The 8,336-nt window shown below is 36.3% G+C and overlaps 1 long non-coding RNA gene across 1 annotated transcript; it reads left to right on the top strand.

The window, feature by feature from the left end:
- Window positions 1-3,158: 3,158 nt before the first annotated feature.
- Window positions 3,159-6,015, top strand: LOC144432909 (uncharacterized). Its single transcript, XR_013480752.1, has 3 exons — window positions 3,159-3,247; window positions 4,840-4,967; window positions 5,318-6,015. It is a non-coding gene; the product is annotated as an uncharacterized LOC144432909 (long non-coding RNA).
- Window positions 6,016-8,336: the final 2,321 nt, after the last annotated feature.

The raw sequence follows: 8,336 nt of genomic DNA, 5'->3' as shown, positions 1-8,336 counted from the left end.
TGACCCTCAATTTCCTTCCACTAAGATATGACCCTCGCTTTGTTTAGATATGTAAAAACCATGGTTTAAAATGCTGTCAGACATGAAAAAAGACACTTCAAGTCCCTGAATCAATAGTAAGGATTTGATTCCACCACATTGATAGTTTCAAAGGTATTAATTGGTTCTTTCCCTCTATACCACCACCACCACCACCACCACCACCACCACCACCACCACCGTCAATTGTGTGAAGGCACTACATCATCGTACCGGTGTTTGGATATAATTGGCTGACCTGCAGGCCAGAACTATGTACTAAAGACTAGTTGGGTACACGCTCACATTGTCGAGACCGAGATCAACACCTCCACAACATTATCCATAATATCTCACCCAACCTTTCCCGTTATACACATGTGAGACCCACTCCTCTCATCATATCACAACTAACAATCAATTCACTGCATGACTCAGTGTCAGTAGCGATTTGATTGATATGGTCTGATATTACGGTACCTAGCCCTAACCCTAATCCCTAACTACTGTGGCAGCATTGGGAAATGGAACTGGTGGCAGCGGTGGGATGCAAAAAAATCGCAAAATAATGCAAAGTTAGAAAATACAACGAATCAAAGTAAAACGTGACCCTCTCTTGATCCCATTTTCTAAAACATGTCCCTCCTACGAGTAACCCCCCCCCCCCATTCCCCAACCCCCAGTAAATACTGAAGGCGCTCCCTTCACTTCATTGCATTTACGATATTTATCTTTATTACATAGTATCAGATAGTGCCGAATAGCTGACATATAAAGGACGGGATGACTTGAATCATGTATGAGAGTTGTTGCCTTACGGACAGTCTTTTAATGTTTCTAGTAAATTCTCATAATTATATTCACCTGTTTATTGTCACCCCGGACAAGGAAAGTTGATAGACCTTGAGTGTACCTATCACAAGATTAGTGAGTCTTTTCTAGGTAACTCAATGTCTACGTTGAAATGTCAGTCCAGTACATACTATGTACTACGATAGTGAGGCAGGTGAACTCTGTCATCGCAACCAATGATGGCACACCATAAAAGGTCTGGAGCCATTATACTGGGTTATTTTCTGAATCCCTAGCCTTGCTGCTAAACCTTCGGACTTTCTTCCGATACGATAAACAACCGAAGACCGCTTTGCACCAGAACGCCCTCAATAAAGCGACCTTCGGTTGCTTGTCGTATCGTATCGTATCGTATCGTATCGTATAGTATCGTATCTTCTTTCGCTGTGAGTGAACCTGCGCGATCACAGAAACAAATGTAATTTTACCCCTTTCCATATATAGTTGGTTAAGTACCAATCTGATTAAAATCCGATGTAGATGTCGGCTAATCGTGCATTGCTATCTTACCATCGTTATTTAGCTTGAATTGACCTTCGTAGTAGATGTTTACGTTTTTAGCCTGATCGCCTCGTAGAGGAGGCGATCAGGCTAAAAACGTAAACATCTACTACGAAGGTCAATTCAAGCTAAATAACGATGGTAAGATAGCAATGCACGATTAGCCGACATCTACATCGGATTTTAATCAGATTGGTTAAGTACGTCAATATTAACGATATTATCGACATTTTATTGTATTCTGATAGAAATATTCTGAGACATAACTCGGGAAACAAATGCCTGTGGGAAGAAAGCTTGGTCTAGCAGCTAGACTACTGAACCCCTAGCTATAGCTGAATGTCAAACAACCGTGGACTTTAGGTCACTGACTATATTCATAACTAATAGGTGATTCGCAAACATTTCATACACAACTATGACAACCTTAGACCCTGGAGAGGGTTTATGCAACAATGCAGTACACTAATTAGACCACGGACTTATAAATTTGCTGATCAAACTTACAGATTTCTTACACGTGTAGTTGTACGAAGACTCAGGTTGTTCACTCGTCAAGCAAGATGAACTTTTATGGATTACTAACATTAATGCCTGAGTCGTGGCTACAGGATAACACAATATGATGTTATCGTCCCAAACGTAGAAACTGCTCAGTCTGATAGCATCTACTCGTCTCTGTTTTGTACAATCGGTCGAGACAAAATATCTACGCTATATTTGCTCTTTTTAGTTTAAAAGTCAAGAGTCCAACTTGGGGAAACAAAACGGCATGTAGTATCGTATTCATGTTGATTACAATAAAATTTGATGAGAATAATACAATCATTAAATCACCCTATAGCAGTATGTGGCTTTTTTCTCTATAAGATGCGGGGTGGCAGCTAGTGACAATTTCGGGATGTAGCTAGAAATTCTGCCATCGAATGATACGGTTCATTAGTTTGGTGGAATGAGATGTTACAAATGCACGGCTTACTAGCGGCGATTAAAGTATCTGAATGATATAAGAAACTCTTCATAAATAATAACTCTGTTCAGATTTGAAATGTATTCCTTGAATTGATTATATTAAAGGGGACGGATAGCCTGTGAATTCACGTTGTTAAGACATGAATACTAAATTTAATTAGATAATAAAGTGCATTGGTTTCAGTTGATTCACTTAAAATGTACATAGTTGTTATCCATCCGAAGTTTGGCGGAAGTGACGTAGGAGACTTGCCATACAACATATTAAAATTATGTAGTTGAAATTTTCTTCATTGATAAACTGAGGTAAAGAAATGGGTTGCGAGTCTGGATGTCGAATCAAGAGCAAGCAAAAATCGATCATATTGCTCAACTATTTTACTTAGTCGTAAAACTATCTGTTTTTTTTTAACTAAGGACCATTTTAGAACGTTCTTTGAAATCTTACTCAATAACACTAACTTTTGTTATCAACAATATTTCTACATTTCATATAAATATTGTATGCACATTTAGTTCCAGATTGTCAGACGAATAGGTATTAACAGGTTAATAAAGTTTATATTTCAGAAAGTGAATCTCAACCCAAGCGTGAACCAATCTTCGAAACTGTACAATTCTGATGAAGGGAACTAGCCACATGGGTAACAAAGTGAACTGTCTTGGGTCTAAATAAATCATACACAAAATTTAAGCATCGGCAGTGTACGCGTATGTGGCTCATAATTCTTGCAAATACTAAAGTATGTTTAACTACGCATGCGCGAATATAAGATTTTGTGGGAATTGTGTGGACGGACATGTTCAGTTGCAGACATCGGTCGGCGCGGTACACTATATAGTACAAGTTGTCAAGTAAGCAAAGTTGTCTATAAGCTTGAACAGTATTATATTGTAATTTAAGGTGAGTATAATTTCTAATATCCTTTATCCCTTCACTTCCGGATATCAGGGTTAGAAAAAATATGACTGATCGATACGTAAGCTTATTTATTAATTTTCAGGGTTTTTCCTTTTAATTTTTAAATTTTTTGTCATGATTTTGAGACAATTTCAACGTAAAGTAATGTATTTTGTATTGACTTTAGACGAAACAAAATATTACAGAAACACCAGAAATTGTGTGTCAGATAATTTGGCGGCAAAGTGATAGTTGGTCCGCCAGAAACCTTACACCAACTCGCGCAAAATCCAAGTCAGTGATCAATGTATCCGTACGAAACGTCGTCAGTCACATGTTCTTTGGAAAATGAATTTACAAAACCAAATGTTTGCTACGGATACGTGCCTAAATCACTGTCAATCGAAAGAGTCTTTAGGTACTATTATTTTCGCAGAAATCTTTTTCCTTGTGACATGAGAAGTAAATTTTCAAATGGAGATGTGTAACTTGAAATTTGGAATACTTACTCCAATCCACCCAGGTACTTGGACTTGGGAGAATTTTTCACAATTTCGAATATCTTTATCACGATTAGCATTATATAAGAAACGTAACTACACTTTAATACAACTAATAACATTTTCCTGAATTTCTCGATCAGAAAAAGCCTGAGTATTTCTACTAATCGTATATCATCTAAATCAGAAACAAATCAAGTGTTTGTGGGCATATCACTATCATGGCCTTTATTTGAAATCCAATACATAAGTTTGAATTGTCGGCTTTGTTGTGGTGTGGTGTGTTGTGTTGTGTTGTGTTGTGTTGTGTTGTGTTGTGTTGTGTCGTACGTAATGCATTGTTTAGTGTTGTAATATGCATTGTACTGTGTTGTGCTGTGTTGTGTTGTGTTGTGTTGTGTTGTGATGCAGTGCGATGTGTTGCGTTGTAATGCATTGTTTTGTGCTGTAATGTTATATGCACTGTACTGTGTTGTAATGAATTGTGAAGTGTTGTACTGCATTGTGATGTGTTGTAATATGCAGTATTGTAATGCATTTTGTGCTGTGTTGCAATGCATTGTGATGTGTTGTGTTGTGTTGTAATGCATTGTGATGTCTTGTGTTGTAATGCATTGTGATGTCTTGTGCTGTGCTGTGCTGTGTTGTGTTGTAATGTGATGTGATGCATTGCTCTGTGTTGTGTTTCACTGTGCTGTTTCTCTTCTTTTAGGTTACTCGAAATTGACAGTTTTATCCATTGTTTAAGATTTCCTATAGAGAGGGCCCGGTCTCGGGTGTACGATACCCAGCAAACACGACTTGCTATGAATGACAATAAGTAAACCTCTCCATCAATCAACATAACCTCAAACACATCGCCACAAACACAGGAACTCTGTGTGTGACTCCAAGTGATGCATTTGAAAAAAAACTTCTATCTAATGTTGATTTGTGTATTGTTTCTGTTTTCAATTCACATTCTAATTTGTCCAATAAATACAAATATCAATTATTCAAACTGTCAGTCGGACACAAATGCACTACATAATCACACTGGGTTCTTCCTTATGCTGAATATGATTGATACACTTTTCTTTTTCTTTGCTGTGACAGGAATTTCCAGGATGAGATCAACTTATATCATATTCATCTGTTTCTTACTATTGACTGTTACTACAGTAACAGCTGGACCACACTGGATGATGAAATTCCAACAAAACAAAGTGCAAAAACAAAATTCGGTAAGCTGAAAGTGAAGAAATTTAATAATACTAAGGACAGGAACAGTATTACTGGGTTTCTCTGATCCAAAAGAAACTTTGACTAATTTTGAATGGTGGGCTCTCATTTTATTTGTCCCTTTATGGTGTATATACCATCATATTAAACACTGTAACATCTTTCTAGAGTTTGATTTTGACATGCAAGTGTCATCAGGAACATTTAATATCATATATCAACTTTGTTTCACAAACCACTTCTAGTGATGTAAACTGGCTAATGCTATATTTAATGTCATGGTGTTAACTCTCACCTTTCTGGCAAGATTTGAGTTATGAATGACTTTCTTTATTTCTACACTCTTCCTCAGTGTGTTGGCCGCATCCCAAAAGGAGCCCTGTGTGACCCTGAGAGCAATGACCGATGTTGTGGAAATATGGGGTGTTATGATGTTCGTGGTAGTTACTGTTCCAAGCATGAAGAAATGTGTATTTGTAGATATCCATATTTCAAGTGATTGGACATTATAGGAGCCAATAATCAAAATGTTGAATTTCTTCAAATGCCGAGTCACTTAACTGTTACTAATAACAACTTGCACATCGCTCCACCTGCTGAATGTTGCTATGGATACTTCGTTATCACAACTCTTTGGCACTGATATCAAAATTAATGTAACTATTACTTACAGTGTTCATTTTGTATGTTTTCCTGTCATTTTGGACATTTTTTTAAAAACTGAAAAAGATCAAAAGCAAATTTGCAGCCCCACCCAAATCGAGCATGTGTAGATCAAAGGATGGTTAGATTATATATGCCGTTGCCATAACACCAACTCATGGAAGGAAGAGTCAGTGTAACCAAGATTAGATATTTTTGTGTATAAGAATATGGTTTACAAAAGTGATAAATTCATGTCAATCTAAGGAATGATGCTATGTTTCCCATAATGCATCATTAAAAGATGGTGGGATTGCAATTTCCTCTTATTTCCCATAATGCATCATTGAAGATCATCTTATGTACTGGGCACCAGCATCTCATTTCAAGAGGGCAAAACAAGTAAGGGGGTGGGGGTGGGGGCGCAACAAACCATTAGTTGATGAGAGTCATGACTTTGGAACACAGAAACACTAGCAGTGTAGACGATTATTAGAAAGTTGATATAACAGCAGCTAGAAAACATCTTCAGTGATAAATGTACCACTTTGTGGTCACTGGGGATGACGAGTGATGGGATTTTTCTCTTGCTGATTAATGGAATAAATATGGAAACATTGGACAAAACACAAATGTAACATAAAAGTTGACTAAACTATCAAAGATTAATCTGGTACTTACATAAATCTTGTTTTGGTGTCAAAGGGAGAGTTAATCAATATGTAGGTTAATGAAAATAAATTGGGTAAAGGTTCACAAAGGCAAAAAGTTCACTGTAAAAGTTTGCCATGTCATAGCAAAGCTAGTCAACATTTATGAATCCCAGAGGAATCCTCGTTGCTGTGAAATAGGTATGTGATACATCTTGATTTTCAAGGAATTCCGGTCCTTTACGTTGAAAAGTGTTAGACATTACGTACTGCATGTGCTTAAACTTCTGAAAAAATATAATTATAAGCATGAAAGTAATAAAGACACTAAATTCCAAGCAAACAGTCGGCTGTTGTTTTTTCAAAGGAACATTCTTTTCATTTGAGTCTGTCTTCATACATACATACATACATACATACATACAAACATACATACATACAGACAGACAGACATGTCAGCATACTGCGCTCCATTCTCATGTAAAGTGTTTTGATCATCTATAGTAACTTTCCTTTATCAACACATTTACTGATTCTGTGTATGTATGTTGCTGTTGCTATTAAGTTTACTACAAATTTAACCTTCCATAAGCAAAGGTTATGGTATACCTTTGTGTGTGTGTGTGTTTGTCTGGGAACATGATATCTCAAAAATTACTGCATCCATTTTGAAGAAATTTTATACACACCTTCCTTTCATAATAGCAAGAACTACTGGGTTGAAGCAATTTTTTGTGTGTCCTGAACAGAATTTTTTCATTCATATTTTATCGCTATTTGTCACCTTGCACAAAATCCCTAAAATTGTCAAACATGGGCCAAATGCAGTTGGGCTTCTTTACAAAATTCCAAAGTTGAGCAAGATATCAAGATGCTATTTTATCACTCCAAATCACATGCAGTAATCAATACAAGTGTTGTATTAAAGTGGTCATATGGATGAGGATTGGCTATTTATTTTGGATGTTTAATTTATGAAACAATCTTATCATCATTCATGGCTTCCTACCTGAAAAATCAATGTGAAACAACATAGACAAAGTCTGTGTTTGTAACTTGTGACATTGCTAAAAAACTAAAATGTTTGTTATTTTATGTACAATAACAAAGATTTTACACATTAATTAATCTTTTGCAATTAATTGAGTCACAAAAAAGGACTTGGCATATGTTGTTTTACATTGATTTTTCAAGTAGGAGGCCATAATAACATTGTTTTATGAATCCAAAATCCAAAATAAATAACAAATCCTCATAAATATGGCCACTTTAAGGCAGAAATAACACTGAGGGGACTTTTCTAAATAAGAAAACCTACATCTTATCTTTTCATTCTTCACTGCTTCTATAAAGGAAGTTTCCAGTGTTTACCAGAGTATAACCTTTTGTTGGATTGTGAATCATATTCTTTATATATTGAAATTTGCATGTTATACTGTTTACCACCTCTGTGTATGTCTGCACATTTCATTTTATTGTACACAATATTGTAAATCTTTGTGAAGTTTTTGTTTGTTTTTATACATGGATTATGCACACTACATTTCTTACAGGTCAATGTCTTTGCAAAAATGTGTGAACTACAAGAGTAAAAAGTATTATCACCACTTTTATCACCAGTATTACCATCATCATCATCATCATTTTTGTCATCATCACCATCACCATCATCGCCATCGTAATCGTCGTTGTCGTCGTCATCGTCGTCATGATGATAATCATCACCCAATCGTTGTCATCATCATCATCATCATCATCATCATCATCATCAAATTGTAACTGTACACACTCTAAGTCCCAGTTTGCACTTAATTACTAAATAACACTGACTTCTTTCACTGCCAAGTCAGAATTATTTGTAGTTGCTTCCTTCAAGGAATGTTGAGCAACCCCTGTGGGAGGGTAAGGCAGTCAACATCCTTCATGTATGCTGGCATAGTTGGATGGTAGCCAAACATATACATTGTAATAACTGACCCTCCAAACACAGCCAGGGTAGAAATATTGCATCCACACAAAAAATCACTTCTTTGCAGAGGAAACCAATTTTTGAACAAAACACACAAGTTGGATCTGCCT

The sequence above is a fragment of the Glandiceps talaboti genome, chromosome 3 (assembly GCF_964340395.1).
Source record: "Glandiceps talaboti chromosome 3, keGlaTala1.1, whole genome shotgun sequence".
In the NCBI taxonomy this organism is placed as follows: Eukaryota; Metazoa; Hemichordata; class Enteropneusta; family Spengelidae; genus Glandiceps; species Glandiceps talaboti.
The sequence above is the reverse complement of the archived record's forward strand: the minus strand, read 5'-3'. Positions and strand labels throughout refer to the sequence as shown.